Source organism: Symphalangus syndactylus, chromosome 4 (genome assembly GCF_028878055.3).
Source record: "Symphalangus syndactylus isolate Jambi chromosome 4, NHGRI_mSymSyn1-v2.1_pri, whole genome shotgun sequence".
NCBI classification, from domain to species: Eukaryota; Metazoa; Chordata; class Mammalia; order Primates; family Hylobatidae; genus Symphalangus; species Symphalangus syndactylus.
Genome location: NC_072426.2, coordinates 25,250,260 through 25,270,659, shown reverse-complemented (window position 1 = coordinate 25,270,659; position 20,400 = coordinate 25,250,260). Strand labels below are relative to the sequence as shown.

At 42.0% G+C, this 20,400-nt stretch overlaps 1 long non-coding RNA gene across 2 annotated transcripts in view; it reads left to right on the top strand.

Annotated features, from left to right (window-relative positions):
* The window catches only part of LOC129480484 (uncharacterized), an 81,664-nt gene extending 61,540 nt beyond the window's left edge, over positions 1-20,124 (top strand). For both annotated transcript variants that reach the window (XR_010120462.1, XR_008657058.2), the window contains exon 5: positions 20,003-20,124. This is a non-coding gene — a long non-coding RNA (uncharacterized lncRNA). The remainder of the gene's footprint in view (positions 1-20,002) is intronic.
* The last annotated feature ends 276 nt before the right edge of the window (positions 20,125-20,400 follow it).

Genomic DNA, 20,400 nt, shown 5'->3' with positions numbered 1-20,400 from the left:
CAGAGAATAAATATTTTAGGCTTTACAGGCCATATGGTCTCTGTTGCAACTACTCAACTCTGCGGTTTTAGTGTGAAATCAGCCATAGACAAAACAAACGGATGAGCGTGGCTGTGTTCCAATAAAACTTTATTTACTGAAACAGGCAGTGGGCTGGATCTGGCCCACAAGCCAAGAGTTTACCGACCCCTGGTCTGGACTGTGGACTCCTAGGGAGTTACTTAATAAGAATTTAGAGTTTAGAGAGCCTTTTACCTGCCAGATGATGCCAGAGGTCTGAGAATCTAGAGACAAATGCTCTTCAGTTCCTGACCTCAGGGATCTCCCACGGAGACTAAGCATGTGCTGTGGTTGAGGTGCAGATTAGTCTCCTAGGGCTGTCCTAACAAAATGTCACAACTGGGAGGCTCTAAATAATAGAAATGTATTCTCTCACAGCTCTGGAGGCTAGACGTCAGAAATCAAGGTGATGGCAGAGTTGGGTCCTTCTGGGTGCTGTGAGGGTGAGTCGGGCCCATGCCTCTCTTCCAGCTTCTCGTGGCTCCTTGACTTTGTAGATGCATCACTCCAATCCTCTACCTATACCTGGAGTTCTCCATGTGTTGTTCCTTTGTACATCTGTCTCTGTGTCCAAATTTTCTTTCTTTTTTTTTTGAGATGGAGTCTTGCTCTGTTGCCCAGGCTGGAGTGCAGTGGCACAATCTTGGCTCACTGCAGCCTCCACTCCCTGGGTTCAAGCAATTCTCCTGCCTCATCCTCCAGAGCAGCTGGGATTACAGGCATGTGCCACCATGCCCAGCTAATTTTTGTATTTTTAGTAGAAATAGGGTTTCACCATGTTGGCCAGGCTGGTCTCAAACTCCTGACTTCAAGTGATCCGCCCACTTCGGGGCCTCCCAAAGTGCTGGGATTACAGGCGTGTGCCACCACATCTGGCTAATTTTTTATTTTTAGTAGAGACGGGGTTTCGCCATGTTGGCCAAGCTGGTCTCGAACTCCTGACTTTAAGTGATTTGCCCTCTGCGGCCTCCCAAAGTGCTGGAATTACAGGCGTGAGCCACTGTGCTTGGCCTCCAAGTTTTCTTATTTTATCAGGACACTAGTCAGATTAGGGACCACCCTAATGACCTCATTTTAACTTGATTACTTCTGTAATCTGTAAGATTCTGTTTCCAAATAAGGTCACACAAAAGGATCAGGACTTCACAGTATCATCTTTAAGGGACACAATTCAATCCATAATAAGGTGTATGTATTAATATTTACCATTTGTATGCCAAGAGAACTGAGGTGAGGAGGATTCATCCTGCTAAACGATGGGGGAGAAGAAAAGAGAGGGCACAAAAACCAACACAACATTTGGCCTGGGTGGATGACTAACATCTTGCTAGACTACAGAAATAGGAAAGGAAATTCCAGGTTGAGCAAACAACTTGAGCAAATGCAGGAGGGCAGGATCATAAGAACAAGAAATGTCTTTTGAATAATTCCCCTGGTACAGCTGCAAAATGGTGAGGTTGGTGGAAGGGGCTCAAGTTGATTCTAGAAAGATAAGCTGGGGCGACACCAAATGTGTGCAGGCTTCAAGAGCTGCTTGCATGATGTTTGTTGACTGAATGAAGTATTGAAGTTGAAAATGGGAACAGTGGTTGTGACAAATTCTCAGCTACAAATTCCCTTTCGTTCAATCTCTGGGGGCTAATTGTTGCAAGTACTTGTCAGCATCTGGACCACTATCCTGCAATCTCTTTCACCAGTGCACTTGGGTTCACAGGTCCCTCATAATTTTTGTGCTTCCATATACGTTAGAAGAATGCAAGGACAGTATAACTGAAGGTCTAGCCTATAAGCAAATATTCTCTGATGGAAATATGCAATATGTTTTTCTTTTGGTAATAATAATAGCTAACATTTGTTAAAGGTTTACTCTGAACCAGCCACTGTTATAAGCATCTCATGTATTAATTCATTTAATCCACATGCTCCTGCATGAGATTCTAGTATCTCCACTTAATATACCAAGTAACTGAACTTCAGAATGGTGAACTGGCCAACGTAACCCAGTTGGTAAATAACTATTCTCTAACCGCTAGATTATATGCTTCCTTCTCCCTTTGGCCGTCCTGTCCCCTCTCTCTCTTGCCATACTTGTCTTCCCATGGTCCCTCTTGGGTCATTCTGTTTGCTTTTGTTCACCTCCAATCATCCATCAATTAGTGTCTGATGTTCAGATTCTTCTCTGTCTCTTACTTCCTGTTTTCTCCCCTATTCTTATGCTTTTCCCCATTTCTTGATCTTTCCTTCACTGTCCCTGCATTGGCTTATTAGTTCTTCCTACTTGTGGTGTCAGCAATAGATCCAGTTATTTTAAAGGACCTTTCCTTTTTCTTAATCCTCATTTCTAAATTCTTACCAGCTGCATATAAAAATATAGCCCCGGCCAAGCGCGGTGGCTCACGCCTGTAATCCCAGCACTTTGGGAGGCCGAGGCAGGAGGATCACGAGGTCAGGAGTTCAGGACCAGCCTGGCCAGCATGGTGAAACCCCGTCTCTACTAAAAATACAAAAAAATTAGCTGGGCATGGTGGTGGGTGCCTGTAATCCCAGCTACTCGGGAGGCTGAGGCAGGAGAATTGCTTGAATCCGAGAGGCAGAGGTTGCAGTGAACCAAGGTCGTGCCACTGCACTCCAGCCTGGGCAACAGAGCGAGACTCCATCTCAAAAAACACACAAAAAACCAAAAAACCAAACCAAACAAACAAACAAACAAACAAAACATAGCCCCTGCAGACCTCATAGCTAACACAATCCCTGTTTTGGAGAGGTGGCGGATAGTCAATGGGCTGCATATTCCAACGTAAAAATAAGAAATGTCATTGTAGCCATGTCTCATTAAAGAGGATTATGGAAATGCTGACAATAATAAATTTGTAGGACACGTAAGAGTGTATAAAATACTGCCGCATCTTGTGCTAGTAGCCTAATTTCTGGATTACTGTTTTTCTGACATTTTACACAAGGCTTCATTTTACCTAGTTCAGTATTTAAGATTGAGATTTTTTTCCTAAATGTGTCATTTCTGATTGCATCGAAGGAGTAAGTTTAGAGAAACCTCACAGCTAATCATCCAACAGTAGCTTGCCGGAATAAAGGTCATGACGTTTTGGAATTTTAGAGGACTGAGTCTTGAGACCAACTCTAGGATGGTGGTGAGAGGGAGGAGGGGTAGACAATGGGGCCATTTTCAAAATCATTACACTAGAATAAGTTAGATTTTTCCTATAAAGCCTCCCTGAGGTGCCCTCGTGTTTTTTAATCTGGCAACTTTCTTGGATAGAAAATAAACAGAGGACTTTTGGCTCCTGTTCACCGCTTTACCTACAGAAAGCGACTTTTTGGAACTTGCAAGCAGCTTATGTGTGCATGAGTGTGCGTGCAGGAATTTTCTGGAGAGGCATGAGGCACTACTTTAATTCCCATGGATGCTGTTTGTTCCCCAGAACGGAAAATGTTCTATTTTCGGCCACAAGATATTTGAGGAAAAAAAAAGTTAAACAAAGCATGGCGACAAGCTCGTTCATGTCGTCGTCTGAGTTTCAAGAAGAGTTTGGTGCGTTTCGGGGAAGAACTTCTTCGTGGAGGCAAGGGGTTGGAAGTTATAAGAGAAACTCTTCAACTTGGAATCCTGAGATAGGACTTGGGTGTCTGGGCAGAGGTTGCACAGGTGGGTGGGTCCTGGCTGTGAAGGCTGCAGCCTGGCCTTTGATTGCGGGTGGCGGGTTGACAGGTGCAGAAAAAAATTCTGTTGCACCTGAAAAAGGTAAACACTTGAAGATAGGTATTCTCTGCCCAGCTGCTTAGAATGAACTTATCTTGGGCTACAACCTAATATTTCCCCCAAAGCAAGAAAGCCCTGTTGGCATCCCTGCCTTAGCATTCCCGTTGGCCACAAGCCTTTGTGGGGAAGGACTTCTAGGGGCAGGTTGCCAGCATCCTCTGATCTCCAGATAACTTGATGGGGCCAGTCACATAGTGAATGAAATCATTTTGGGCCCTTCCCCCATCAGACACTTTTCCAGGATATAGCTTTTTGCTGCCATGACCTCTTTTGCTGCTGTTTGATATCCTTGATATGAAAAATGTGAATGGAGACGAGCACCCCATTAACCAGCAGCTCTTAGGCAGCATTGCTTGTTGGAGGTATCTTTTCACGGAGGTGAGCCGGCAGCTCCCTGGGCATTATGGGAGCATCCTGAAGGTACGGGGCCTGGTGCTGCAGCCATTGGAGTGGCTGGCAAGAGTGATCACAGAAACTGTAAAGCCCTAAGCCCGTGGAAAGGGAGCTGCGCCCTGCGGCTCTGATTAAGGCTTGTGGAGAGCGAGCTGTGTAATTGGATACCCTGAAGCAAACCTCGAGCAGAATCCTGTAAGGCAGCCTGGGATTTTCTCTCCCCAATGTGCTGTTGAAACGTCCGTGAATTCCAGTTGGTGGTTGTTTTCATCTGCTTCAAGCCTAGCCCTTGGGTACAGATGCAGCCGTGTTTCTGGGTAATGTTTCATTCTTGGTAGGAAGGGCTGTTCCCTTCTCATGAAGTGATTCGATATCTTTGGAGTTACGAAATGAAGTGCTGGTGAGACCTGTTGTTACTTGTTGTTCCTCGGGCAGAGCGTTTCTGAGGAGCCCTGTTCTTGAAAGCAGCACTGAATTGACGCCTTGCGAGCTTGGGAGTTTTCTTCTTGGTTACAGTCTTTTGAAATATGTACTTGGGATTCAGGGACTTGCATTGCACGGGTTCAGAAATGTGTCTGTCCTGCATGAGCTCTTTTACTTGGAAGCAGCTGGATATCTTGTGCCTTTATCCCATGTATTCAACAAATATGTATCAGGCGCCTACTATGTGCCAGGCACTAGGGCAACTACCAGGCAGTCTTGCTGATGGGGGAGACAGACCATACATAAATATCTTCTCATGCTGGAGAGTACTAAGAACACAGTCAGAGAGAGAATAGTGGTGGATATATTTCTGGAAAGGGTGGGCAAGGATGTTCTTTCTGGGGTGTGTGTGTGAAATTTAAGGTAATAACAAAAGAAGTCAGTAATGTGAAGAAAGGGGGATGGGAATGAGACTTTAGGGTAGAAGAAACAGCAAGTACAAAGGCCCTGAGGTGAGACAGCTACACCTGCCTGAGGAGCGTAATAGCACCTGTGAAGCTGGAGCACAGAGGAAAGATGAGAAATCCCTGAGATGAGTTTGGAGAAGGAGCCATGGGGCTGGATCACATAGTGCCCTGTGGGCCAAGAAGGGAGTGTGAATGTTAACCTAAGAGTGTTGGAGGGCCTCTGGAGGGCTTGAAGCAGAGGCGTGACATGATCTTCCTACAGTTTGGAAAGAACAGTCGCTGCTGTGTGGAGACTGGATGGGGATGGAGGCAAGAGTAGATGCTTTAGAAGGCTCTTCCCAATGTCCAGGCAGGAGCTGACAGTGGTTTAAGCCTGGGCCAGAGGGGTGGGGTGGGATGGCAGCAGCTGCTTCCTATCTATGTTCATTCTGGTCTCCTTCCATGTATTGTCCTTCTCACCATTGTTTTCTGCGGGAAAAGCTGGCCTTCTTTTACAAGAGCTTCATGGTGGACTGGTACTTTATTTATTTATTTATTTTGAAACAGAGTCTTGCTGTGTTGCCCAGGCTGGGGTATAGTGGTGTAATCTCGGCTCAGTGCAACCTCCGCCTTCTGGGTTCCAGCAATTCTCGTGCCTCAGCCTATCGAGTAGCTGGAATTACAGGCACATGCCACTATGCCAGGCTAATTTTTGTATTTTTAGTAGAGACAGGGTTTTTCCATGTTGGCCAGGCTGGTCTTGAACTCCTGACCGCATGTGATCTACCCACCTCGGCTTCCCAAAGTGCTGGAATTACAAGCATGAGCCACCATGCCCCACCAGGACTGGTACTTTAGACTCTTCCAAAGTTATTTAAGTAAATTGATCCATGTGATTATCTCAGTAACACTGTGAGGGATACAGGGAGCTTAGGATATTGTCCTTCTGTGACAGATAAGCATGAGGGAGGTTCTGGAGGTTATAGAGAGTTCCTAGCAGAACCACCTAACCACCTTCCTGCACACCCAGCCCAGGCCTCTCTGCTGCTCCATGGGACCTACCCTGTAGACCTTTTGGTTTTGTACTGTCACTGTGGATTATGACTTTTATTTAAAAAAAATTGTTGGCCGGGCGCAGTGGCTCACGCTTGTAATCCCAGCACTTTGGGAGGCCGAGACGGGCGGATCACGAGGTCAGGAGATCGAGACCACGGTGAAACCCCGTCTCTACTAAAAATACAAAAAATTAGCCGGGCGTGGTGGCGGGCGCCTGTAGTCCCAGCTACTTGGAGAGGCTGAGGCAGGAGAATGGCGTGAACCCGGGAGGCGGAGCTCGCAGTGAGCCGAGATTGCGCCACTGCACTCCAGCCTGGGCGACAGAGTGAGACTCCGTCTCAAAAAAAAAAAGAGAAAAAAAAAAAATTGTTAGAAAGGTAAAATCTGATTCAGGGAAATACAAAAGAAACACTTTTTTTTTTTTTTTTTTTTTTTTTTTTTTTTTTTTGGAGCCAGAGCCTCTTTCTCTCACCTGGGCTCGAGTGCAATGGTGTGCTCATGACTCACTGCAGCCTCGACCTCCTAGGCTCCAGTGATCCTCCCATCTCAGCCTCCCAAGTAGCTAGGACTAAAAGCCTGTGCCACCAAAGATTTTATTTAATTCATTCACTAATAAGGGAACCATTAAGATGGTATACCCTGTTCAAAGACTAAGAAGTGAGGATATTTATAGGCAATTTAATAAAAAAATTGTTAGGGTAAGATTGCTGGGTTAGATATAAACTGGTTAATGTCCAACAGGCCACAAATCTTTGAGGTTATATGTTCCAGCAGACAGAAATGATCAGTGTCTCTACTGGACAAAAATGTACAAGATAATAGATAAATTCACTAAGTCAGAGACCTTTAGTCACTGGCAAGCAATGAAATGAACTAGGTATATTCTCCTGGAAAATTCTTTGGAGGACTTGGAAAGGTGTGCCACTCACCATTTTTGCCTTATTTCCAAGTTTTAACTAATTTTTATGACACTGTTACTCAGAGCAGCAATTCTCTTGATATAATGCCTTTAAGATGATGTTTATGGAAAACCTGGGGATTGATGTCAAAAACCAATAAGGAATGGATACATTAAAATACAACTCAAACTCCCCCAGAATGAGTTGGGACTCAGTCATTTATCAGACATCTATTGAGTCCTGCTCATGGGTATGCAAAGCCCTGTGCTAGGCTGTGGGAGCACAAAGCTTAATACAAAACAGTTCCTGCCCTATGGACCTCATAGTCTAGACAGGGAGACAGACACGTAAACGGACACATTCCAATTCGTTGTGATAAAAGCCAAGCAGAGATGTGGGGATTGTGTGGGCGCTGGGAAAGAGAGTGGTGCCCTCACCCTCAGAGAGCCAGGGGCACTTCACAGAGAAAATTTGGTTTGAGGGATGGGCAAAGGGTTGCCAAGTTGAGAAGGGGTGTCACAGAGAGGGCCATTTGCGCAGGATGTCAGTGACCACCCTGATAAATAGCATGTATGTGGGTAAACAGATTTACATTTTTGGTATGGCAGATATTAAAATTTATCCTCAATTCTCACAGCTAGTCTTAGAATGCTAAGATTCTGGGGGATGGGGAGGGAATGGGAGTGGAACAGGGAAGGAGAAGTTGGAGTCTCTTGGGCAAGCTTGCAAAATGTTCTTCAAATATTAGGTCAAATTCTCTATAAAAACCCTATTTAAAACTTTTTGAAAGACTTTGAAGTCCCAAAGAAGCAGGAAGTTAATTAGAGTGGCTTTGATATCTTAGGGTATGTTTTAACAGCTGGTTAAGACAGTTTAAACAATAAGAACTTATGTGGTTTGGGATGCGTCTGTGATAGTCAGCCCCGGCCAGAGTGAAATATCATTGCATCTGAGAGTTAACAGCAGTTGGCTTTAATTTTAGAAAGAGTTCAAGCCAAAAAGTTCTCTAAAACCCAAGAGAGGAACTTCTAAAGAGGAAGATTGCTCTTGAAGAATGTGTTTGGGGGTCAAAGATAAATTGAGTAGGGAACAAATGATCTTAACTTTGTCCTCGCAGGAGCACAGAACATGCCCGTTTCTGAGCAATTCTCTTAAGTTGTATTTAACCAGGGACATTTGTTGGCAGCCGCCATTTGCAAAGGGGTCCAAATGAGGTGAATTAACATCTGTAAGGAACACTTGAATAACACAAAGGGTGTCCAACCAATTTACATTTCCTGGGAATTGTCATTGTGCTTGAAGTAGTTTGTTTCCCTCCTCAATACCTTCAGCCTTCTTCATTATTTAAGATGTTTTTGGCATACTGTTTCTTAGCCTCTTGCCCTGGTTGGATCTCCTCTATCCTGGAGAAGAACATGTTGAGAAATACTGTGATGAACAGTAAGGATCTGCCTGGGGAACAGGATTTCAAGAGATAATGGGACTGCTTGCTCTGGTGGCCCTATGTTGCTGCTGCTGCTAGGATGCTGATGACGGCCATGATGATTGTGGTGGTGGTGGGTAGTTGATAGTGATGATAATGATGTTAGCTAACATTTGAGGCTAATGTTTATATGATAGGCACTGTGCTGAGCATTTTATACTCATTCTCATGTGGTAGGTATATTTCCCCCATTTTACAGATGTGGAAACTGAGGCTCGGAGAGTGCCAGTGACTTGTCCATGCGTCCTTCCATCCATCATATATTTGGCTTCCATTGAGTTTCCTACTTCTCCACAATTTACACAGTAGTATATTGCAGCCTCTACCTTCATATGCAAAAATAGACTAAAAACATAAAAGTGGTTTGTAATAATACCACATGTTCTCACTTATACATAGGAGCTGAACATTGGGTACTCATGAACATAAAGATGGCAGCAATAGACACTGGGGACTACTAGAGGAAGAAGGGCAAGGATTGAAAACTGTTGGGCACTGTGCTCACTAACGGGGTGACAGGATCATTCATACCCCAACCTCAGCATCATGCAATGTACCCATGTAAAAACCTGTACATGTACCTTCTGAATGAATCTAAATTAAAAGTGGAAATTATGTTTTTATAAAAGTGGATGTAGAGAGGTACTTTTGGTAATGGGCCAACGACTGGCTGACAGATGACTGTATTATTCCACTCAAGAGAGACAAATCTATTTTCCAAAAATACTTCCTTGGGAATATCATGCCAATCTTCCAAGGATTTCCCATTTTCCACAAAATAAACATGAAATTCTTCTGCCTGGACCATGCGTCCTGGCCACTCTGGTGGGATATGAGTCTGGGGCCTAATTGAGTCCTTGCTTGCTGCTGCAATTGGGGAGTGTCTTGTGAAGGCTACGTTTTGTTTCTTTAAAAAGTGCCATCAGCACATCTTTTCTGAAGAAAAGCTTGGGTTTATTAATAAAATGAAATGAAAACTACACAAGACCACATTTTGGCAGCACACACACTCACGCTGAATGGACTGAGGAAAGATTGGCATGGGTCCTTCCACAAAGGTAATGTGACTGTTTTTAAAAGTCTATCTTTGGTAGTAGCCATGTGAAGAATTTTAAAGTAGTTAGCTTTGTGAGTAGGGTGCATTTGTAAATGGGCAAATTCATAAAATGTCCATTCATAGACAATTCTCTCCCACAATTAGTAAGTTTTCTTGGTAAACTGTTGACCTCAAACTGTTTTTTAACTTTTTTTTTTCAATTCCTTCCTTCTTCCTTTCTTTTCTTTTCCTTTCCTTTCCCTTTTTTTTTCTTTCCCTTTCCCTTTCTCTTCCCCTTTCCTTTTCCTTTCTCTGTTCTTTTCTCTTTCTTTTTCCTCCTCTATAGACAGTTACAAAGTGAGTGGATGGGCTGCTCAAGTTCAGTGATGGAAAGGGTATAAAAGATGCATAAGGAAAGTTTATATAGAAAACATAAAGGGAGTCATCCTTTCTTAAAGGAGTAACACTTCCCATATAAAGGAGAGGGCTATGACTAGGTGTTCTCCTGCTCAATGTCTGCCATAAACCAGGGGCATAAGGTACAAAAATAAGGGAGGTTCTTAATTTGGCAGCTTCTCTTTTGTCCTGTACTTACTGGAGTTTTTGCCTATTTCTCGGGAAGCCTTCAGTGTTCACTGTGTGGGGGATGTTCTTTGAGGTCCCCGTCTCCCTGATTTTACATAGTGTGGTAGGTTCTGATTCTTTCTTTGTCTGATTTACTGGGATAGGCTTTTCTCCTGACCTGTGATGCACAAATTTGGGTGGAAAATTTTGTCTAAAGTCTACACGTTATCTCTGGAAAACAGAGCTTGGTTCTTCTTTCCTTTTGGCTTTAAATTTGGCTTTATCTTGCTTTTATTGGTCCTTGAAGTTCTAATAACCTATAGATAGATGATATTGATAGTATGACATCACTTCATCAAAAGCAGCCTGAATTCCATGCACTGTAGTAAGCCCTCTGTAATTCATAATCTATCCTATGTTTCTTGCTTGAGGGATTACATCAGCAATGACATGTTAAGAATCAGCTAGTGGGATGACTTGGGTAGGGACTGCTGCTGTTGCTTGGGAAAGCTAAAAGGAATGGGCTCTTGAGTGTGCAAATGGATGCATTTCATTATTACCATCTTATTTAAGAATCCTGGTGTTTCCAGATTTTCAACAGGTATTAATCTTTGAGGATGAGAAATCAAAACTCCCAGGAATTCTTAGGAATTCCTCAAATCCTAAGTTATTCTTAAAATATTTCAACATTCTTTGTATTCATTTCTTATTATGATGGACGTCTAAGAAAAATGTATTTAATAAGTTAGAAACATTAATTTTAGTAGTACGTGTTGAGTATCCCTTATTGGAAATGCTTGGGACCAGAAGTATTTTTTCAGATTTTGGAATATTTGCATTATACTTACTGGTTGAGCACCTCAAATCCAAAAATCTGAAAGCCAAAATGCTCCAGTGAGCATTTTCTTTGAGTGTCGTGTAGGTGCTTAAGTAGTTTCAGATTTTGGAGCATTTCAGAGTTTGGATTTTTGGATTTGTGATGCTCATCTTGTAGTTACAAAGAACTTTAGCCTATAGTAAATATTCAAATGCTTGAAAATGCCAGCAAACATTATTGGGTAGCATTTGAAATTGAAATCACCAGTTTAAGGCCTTATTTTGTTGCCAAAAATTTTTATTCTTTGGGACACAACTTATAAGATTTTTATAAAGTATATATGCATATAAATTTATTAATATCACAATTTTTTTCCCCAAACGACTCACCGTTGTCAACAAACACAATCACAAACACACCCTTACAACATGGCCACAGCTGCAGGCAAGGTTGGTTAGGTTAGGGTGGCTTTCCTCCTATGTGTGCTGTACCAGTTCCTGGAAATGTCAACCTTAACCTTCAGCTGCAGGCTTTCATCTCGCTCCAATGTTAGTGGATTTCTTCAAACACGTGTCTTTGTATTGATTGTGAAGCTTTAATTTTTGCAGTAGAATTATAATACTTTTTCCTATTTTCCTGATTTCTTAATTGGCTTTTCTTGGGATTTTTGATTCTGAAAAAAATATATTTCCAGATACATATTGGGAAATAATTCTCTCATGGAAACATTAAAGTATTTAAGTTAGTTTCTATATTCCGTCCATTTCAATATTACATATCCCGTCTTGGATAGGATCACTCTTTCTGGGAGTAACTCAGGACACCACTGTTCAAAATGAGAGGACTCACTAAAGAAAGTTTCCACTAGCTGACCATGGACATCTATCACCGCCATTATTCGACAGTGTTTGCAAGGTCTTCCTCCAGCAAAGAGCTACTTTAAAAATGTAAAAGCGGCCAGGCATGGTGGCTCATGCCTGTAATCCCAGCACTTTGGGAAACCGAGGTGGGTGGATCACAAGGTCAGGAGTTTGAGACCAGCCTGACCAATGTGGTGAAAACCTGTCTCTATTAAAAATACAAAAACTAGCCAGGTGTGATGGTGTGCACTTGTAATTCCAGCTGCTCAGGAGGCTGAGGCAGGAAAATCACTTGAACCCAGGAGGTGGAGGTTGCAGTGAGCCGAGATTGGGCCATTGCACTCCAGCCTGGGCAACAGAGTGAGACTCTGTCTCCAAAAAAAAAAAAAAAAAAAAGGAAAAGCTGCACCACAGCAGGCAGGGAAAATTCATACCTGGAATGGTTTAGAAGAAAATATTGATCTGAGAGCCCTCTGGGCCTTTGATGAAAATGGCTGCATTGGGCCGTGTTGGTTACCTCATTTTATTATGGAGAACAGAATAACTGTCAACAGTAAGAGTATCAGATCACCTGAATTAAATTACTGACACTAGTTGTGAGACACTGAGCATGTGGCTTAACTTCTCTAGACCTCAGTTTTCTTGTCTGTATGGCCCTCATACAGTGGGTGTGGGGATTAAGGCACGTGATAACTATGCACTAAGAAGAACCTGCTGTTTTATTCTAGAAAATGACACATGGGATTACCGAGAGTGCATCTGACCAGCACTTTTTTTCATTATTCAGAGCTCTAAATGTTACTGGTGGTACTCACAGCTACATGGCATGCAGAGTCTGGCCATCTGACCTGGCACCATACATTTCTACACTTGATCTTAGCCAAAAGGCCGAGAAGCGATAGGCACCATACATTTCTAAAAGGGTGTTGCCATGTTCAGGCTGAAGCCCTCAAACCAAATACGAACAATGGTGCCAGGAAAGGACCTTATGTTTGGTGACTTCTCGACCTGACACATCACAGGACTACTAGAGGCAGCGTTGGACTTAAGTGTTGTCTGGAACACATAGATGGAACAGACTGAATCGATGAATGGCGAGGCAGCCTTGAGACTAGCTGCAGGGCAGTGTGACCTCCCCTATGCCAGGGCGGCCTTTGAGATGTTCTGCCCTTGTTCCTCTCCACATTTTCAGCTGTAAGTGCAGGTTTTGTAAAAGAAAGAGTTGAGAAGAGTTTGTCTTCAGAATCTATCTCAAAGAGATGGAGGACCTTTCAGTTACAGTCACATAATCTGAAGTCAGAGTCCCTTAGCTGGTTTGGTTCTCGGGTAGCCAGTAAAGAGTTTACATTGGTTTATTGTAGAAAGGTTTAAATTAAGAGTACAAGTGCAAACTTTATTACACGTAGGTTTAAAACTACTTTCTTCTCCTACTGGCTCTGTGATTTCGGATGAGTTCATTATTATCTCTCAGGTTCTCTTTCCTTGGTTTAAAAAATGGGAATAATAATTGTACCAATCTCACAAAGTTATCTCAAGAGTTAAATAGAATAATATATGTAAAAAGCTCTCAATAGATTAGACCTTCAGTTTTAGAAGGTATAAAGAGTTATGAAGAAGGGTGGTGGTGATGGTTATATAACATTATGAATATACTTAACACCATTGAACTGTTCACTTAAAAAGGGCTAAAATGGTAAATTTTATGTTATATGTATTTTACCACAATAAAAAACTTGGAAGGAAAAAAGCTTTCAACAGAGATCCTAGAACACAGTGAACACTCAAAAAATATTAACTATTTTTATTATTACAGTTGAGTCAAGGAGGTGTACCAATACTCCTCAGCATGCTTTAATGTGGCATCCTTTGGAACATCAAAAGTGATTTTCTCATAAAAATCTGGTAAAGAAGGGAATTAGGTGAGTTTAGTCATCCTTGGGGACTGAATTGTCTATCATCCATGCCTATATTTGCACAATCTCTTGTTCTTGGATGTGAACAGCGTGGGGGTGGGTGGGTGAAAAGAAGGGAGAGATTGCTATGGGAGAGGGAGAGTCCCCCTGTGTTAGGTGATTAGATATGGAAGAGGTAGGTCACGAGACTCCTGCCAACACCACTAGAGGTTGACAGCTGGGAAATCTTTAGCCTTTTCCTGTCAGTTGTTTAACTTATTCCAACCCATTTAACTTATTTGAATCCTGGCCTTGTTAAATCACAAGATTATTTTTAGAGGCTCTTGAGTAGTCTTTATGAATAAGGCTTTTAAATAGCACCCCAATCCACCACTCGTCATGCCTTGATGGCAGGAACAGTCTTTGCAAAGACCAGGTTTATCTCGTCTTTGCAAAGACCAGGTTTATCTCATCTTTGCAAGGACCAGTGATAAGACTTCAGAAGATGCAAATATCACGTTTCAGTGGGACCAGGCAGAAAATTATTCTTCAGTGTTGCTCTGATCAAAGACTGGCAAAGATGGATATTTCGGAAACACCTCTGATTTTCTGATCCATCCTTATATTTCTGATTCATTAGTTATTAAAATGAAATTAAAAAGTACGAAACCAGAAGCTTCCAGGGCCTCTTTCTCAGGCTACACCATGCATACTGCTGGGCTACTCCCACCCCACTTATAAAGCATGCACCATCAGCAGTCTCTGACTATACACAGCTCTCAGAATGTCTTCTCAGACCATGTCCCTATTCCCCAAATGGAGGGATGGATTCCCAGCACCTATGTATACTGTGTGACTTCCCCCTTCCTGGAATGATTTCTGATTCAGTGCTTGTATGATAATAGTCAACATCATAGTAATAAAGTAGCTGTTTTCAGTGCCTTCTATGTGTTAGGCACTTATATCACTAGATATAATATAATGATATAATATATCACTAGATGTATTGTATTATTTCATTTAATCCTCAAAATTGGTTAAGTATCTCTAGCTTACAGATGAGGATATTGAGTTTTGGAGAAGACCAATGATTTGCAATGAATGGAATTGGAATTTAAACCTAGATCTGTTTGACTCAAGGCCTTAGTCTTTAACTGCTAAACAGTGGGTAAGTGGACCTGGGCACAGCAGCAATCCCTCATTTTGGAGGACTGGAGCTACATATCAATGTATACGGCTTAGGAATATCTCTTCTTGACACCAGCCACGCCCTGCCGTTTGACTCGGAGTACATGTCTCTCTCGGCTTTCTTCCTAAGACAGATGTTATCTCCATATTTTTGCCCCCAGGCATGTACTACTGGCAACTCTTGCCTTGAGCTTATGATATACACTTGTTGGCTGACATTTTAGTCTTGTGGTAATTAGCTAAGAACTTGACCCTGGAGTCAGATTCAAACTACAGCCCTTCTACTTGCTAGATCTGTGGCCCTGCAAAAGTTGTTTAATCTCTCTCAGTTTTCACATCTGTAAAATGGGAATAGTAGCAGCGTGTAATTCGTGGGACTATTGTGAAGACATGAGGTAAAGGCTTAGAATGGCAAATGGTTCATGGTAGCTGCTTAATACAATTATTCAAACTTGGGAGAGTTCACTGAATGTTAACTATAGCTAAAAACATGCTAAGAATTTACATACTGTCCACTACAATCTTTAATTCCTTGACTTTGGTGTGATTCTTTTTTAATTTTTATTTTTTGAGACAGGGTCTCACTCTGTTGCCCAGGCTGGAGTGCAGTGGTGCGATCATGGCTCGCTGCAGCCCTGGCCTCTCAGACTAAGAGATCCTCTCACCTCAGCCTCCCAAGTAGCTGGGATTACAGGTGCATGCCACCACACCTGGCTAATTTTTGAAGTTTTTTCTAGAGATGGGGTCTCCCTATATTGCCCAGGCTCATCTCAAACTCCTGGGCTCAAAGGATCCTCCTACCTTGGCCTCCCAAAGTACTTGGATTCCAGGCATGAGCCACCATGCCTGGCCTGATTTGATTCTTTAACAAATATTTATTGAGTGCTTATTACGTGCTGCATACTGCACATATAGATGTCATGGATACAGAGAAGAATAAAACCCAATTGTCCCTACTCTCAGGAAATGTGCTGTGCTGTGGGTTAGACAGTCCTGTTAGGACATACATTTAACTCAATGTGCTAAGAGTGCAGGCCTCATTAGGAGCCTGGAGGAGGGTACATGGATTAGCCTGGCTGTTCAAGGAAGGAAGAGCAAAGAGTTAGTTACAGGTGGAAAGAAGGGAAAGGATTTCTATGCAAAGAGAACACATACTAAATATACAAAGGTGGGAAATGACCATGTGGTGAGAGGACCTATGAGTGGTTTCCTGATGTTGGAATAAGCATTTTACACTAGGAAATGAGGCTGAAGACAAATGTGGGCATGTGGAGCTTGGGCTTTATTCTGTAGGACATGGTGTGGGGGCACTAAAAGGATTTTAGTGGGGAAATTACAGTATAGAGTGAGGATGCAAGGTGGTTGGAGGTGAAGATTGGAGCAGGGAGAGCAGGCAGGAGGCTTTTGACAGACAGAATGGCACAAACCAGAGCCGCCAAGGTAGGAATGAGCAAAATGAATGAGTGGAGAAATATTTAGGAGGTGAGACTGCAGGACCCATAATTGATTGGATTTGCGGGAGTGGGAAGGAAAGGAGTCTTTGATGATTACCTTTTGCTGTTGTAAATCCTGAGTTAATGTACCCCTTCCCTGGGAGTTTTCATTTTAGAGGATGCTTCTTATTCTATGTTTTCAGAAGGATCAGTTAGACAATTAGTTGCACAGGCTCCTAATGTTCAGTAGAGAAGCGACGTAAGGAGTTGGAGTCAGTTCTAAGCAGTCAACTTAAAAGGCAGCGGAGATATTATAGCATTTAGTGTCTCTATGTCTCAGTTTTCTAATCTGTACAGTCAATACTCGCTCCATTGGATCCATGTGAGGGCTAAATGAGACAAAGCTTTTATAATAGTATCTTCTGTAGAGCAAACCCTCAAAATAGGTGACTTACAGTTAGTATTATGCTTTTTACTGTTATTCCTTTTATAGCACAGCCTCATGAATCTGATTACCTGGGTTCAAACCCAAGCTCTGGGTGAAATGGAAAAAAGCTACCTAATGTCATTAAGCCTCAGTTTCTCATCTGTAAAATGGGGAAATAACAGACAATAATTTAAAAAAGGGCCTATTGCATAGGCTTGTGTGTAGACGGGATGAAGGAATGCATACCAAACATGTAGCTCAGATCCTGGCTCACAGTAAGAAGTCGGGAAATGTAAGCTACGGCTCTATTCCTTGTTGTGTGCTAGGCACTTTTGTGTATGAGATACAATTTCATCTTCCCTGCATCCAGTAGAGTGGGTTATATGGTCCCCATTTTATAGATGAGGAGATTGAAGCATGGGGAGGTTAAGCAATTTGTTCAAGGTCCACAGCCATAGATGAGCTAGTATAAGTTATTCCATTTAGAATGACTTGATACTTTTAGAATCTTTAGGAAAGTTCCTGTAGGCCCATAGGAAAAGGAGTTTATAGTTACACCTAGTTCATGACTATATTAATTTATATCAGAAGGGAATTAGAATCATCATCAAAAGTTAGAGTTGGAAGTAACTTTATTGAGTATTTGGAAAAATGAACTGCAACCTCATGTCTCCTGATGTGTAGTTTAAAACAAAACAAATTAAAGCAACAACAACAACAACAAAAATCCAATATACTACCAAACTTATGCCAAAACCCAACATGGAAAACAGGTAAGGTGGATCTATTCTGGCTGGAGGACAGGCAGGACAGTTTGAGCCCTTTCCCCCACCTGTTCTAAAAGGGTGTCACAAAGCCCCAAGGAACACTTTAAAAATCACAAATCAGAAAAATCCATGTTTGACTGATGAGGAAACTGAGGGTAGAGGAATAAAGTGACTTTCCAGTGTCACACACCAGGGACCCATTGGAGTCAAGGTTAGCAATTCATCTCTTTTGGTTGGCCCATCTGTACAGTCATTGGTGTTGCCACCCCTTCCATGTGCTATGCAGAGTCTTGATGAAGGATGTTCGCTTTTGGACAAAAGCCTATATTAATGTTCACAGTACTAATACTTAATTTCTTTTTTTATTATTTTTTGTGCTTTTTAAATTTTCTATAATAAATATGTTTTGCTTCTATAATCAGAAGAGATAACTTTTAGTTTTTAATTAATTAATTTTTTTAAGAGATAGAGTCTTGCTCTGCCCTCCAGGCTGGAGTGTAGTTGTGTAATCATAGCTCACTGCAACCTCCAACTCCTGGGCTCAAGCAATCCTCCCACCTTAGTCTACCGAGTAGCTAGGACTACAGGTGTGCACCACCATGCCCAGCTAATATTTTATTTTCTTTTATTTTTTAGGGATGGGGTCTCCCTGTGTTGCCCAGACCAATCTCTAACTTCTGGCCTCAGTGATCACCCTGCCTCAGCCTCCCAAAGTGCTGGGATTACAGGTGTGAGCCACCGTGCCCAGCCAGAAAAGATATTTAAAAAAATACTAAATTGATGAAGAGATGATTTGTATGTCTGGCATGGAGCAATCCCAAGTTTTTGGACTTTTCTTATCTCTTGTGATTTCTCTGAGTGCCTGTTGTGATGACTTTGGGTTGGGTCTGGAGGCTGCTCCAGAGAGATATTATGTTGTTCTGTGATGGCGTGTTTGCTCTCTATTTGTTTATTTTTGATACTGCCCAAAGTAAGGCCCAGCATTAGAGACCTCCTCTCAACTGCCCCTAATCTTCCCTTCTAATATCATCTCTTAAGACTCTAGTCAAAAATGGCTAATTGACTGTCAACCACACCAAGCCAATTGGTGCCAATTACTGCCTTTCAGTTTTTACCCATATAGTTTCATCTAAGAATGCCTTTTCCCCCCAATCTCTGCTATTGAAGTACTGATACTGCCTTTCAAAGGCCCATTTCACACCCATTTCACTCATTCACTGATTTATTAATCCATTAACAAATATTTATTAAGGGCCTCCGTCTGCCAGCCACTGACTGTTCTATGCCCTTGGATTAGAATGGTGAACAGAATAGAAATGGTCTCTTTAATTACACAGGTAAATCTTCAGTGAGAGCCTGATAGTAAGCAAGTAAACATATGGAGTTCATATATCCATCTATCTATCCAATTTCAAAATGTGGTAAGTGTGATGAAAGAGGATAACGAGTGGCCCTATTTCAGGATGGGTGGTCAGAGAAGGTCTCTCAGGAGAAGTGCCCTTTGAGCTGACACTTGAAGAATATAAGGGAAGGACTGTGGGACTGAAGGCAGAGGTTCTCAGCTAGAAGAGTTGGAAGAACTGAAGCAAGCCCAGCGAGGCTGGAGCAGAGTGGATGACTAATGACCACTCAAGTGCTAAATGTTTCACTGATACATTTTGTATATTATTTTTCTCCCTCTGCTAGAGTGCAAACTTCAGGAAGGAAGGTATTTTTGTCTGATTTCTTTACTACTTTATCCTCAGTGTCTAAAACAGTGCTTTGAGCATAGTAGGCACTCAGTAAACATGTTTGAGTGAATGAATGCATGAATGAATGAATAAAAGTGTGATGGAAGAAAAGTAGAGAAGTAGGCAGGGATGACATCATACAGGGCCTGTGGGTTGTGATAAATGCTTGGATTTTATTTTCATGAAGTGGCAAGTAACAGGAATTTTAACGGAAGAATTACATGACCTAAGATAGCCTTTAAATATGTCCCCACCTGACTTTTAGGTGGAAAAAGGGTTGGAGGTTGGCAGTTGAAGAAGCAAGTTAAAAGTCTATTGCAGTAACTTGGCAGGAGGCATCATGGTACTGTTGGCAGTGTGGATGGAGAGGAAGAGATGAATTCGTGATGGTTTTTGGAGGACAATAGCAGGATTTGCTGATGGATTTTGTGGTTGACCTTGTAGATTGATTTCCTAATATCCATTCTCCCTTTCTTCCCTATTAATATAATGTTATAGAATATAAATGATGTAACATTTATAATGTAAGTGTTGTTTGGGGGTGACAATGTGTCTAACTAAAAAGAAAATTCTGTATTTTCCAGCTTCTCTTGCAACTAAGGATAGTCATGTGATGTAGTTCTGACCAATGAGATGTAAGCGGGAAATGCTGCATAGGGGATTCTGGAAAAGCTCCTTAAAAGGAAGTGGATTTAACTGCCAAATAAATTTTTCCCTTTGCTCTTCCTCTTCTTCTTGCTTGAATTGCAGATGCTATTTGGAGTAGCTACTTTGAGGACGAGAGACAAAAAGCCTGAGGAGAAAGTCACCATGAAGGAAACAGAAAGATTAAAGAGCACGTGTGATCTTTGATTCAGAGTCCCCATCTCACCCTGGACTGCCTTCCTTTGGAATTCCCTTGTGGAAGAAAAAATTAAACTCTTATTTGGTTAAATCATTGTAAGTTAAATTTAGTTTATATATCACCAAACTTATTTCTAACTGATTCAGATTGGATGTGGGAGAAGCAAGATAGGATAATTCTATTTTTTCCCCCTTCCCTCACACAACTGTTTAAATGGAAGACTGGGTGAGGAACAGATTTTAAATGGAGGTTGTGTGTGTCAGTATGTATATGTTTGTGTCTCTCTGTGCGTGTGTGTGTGTGT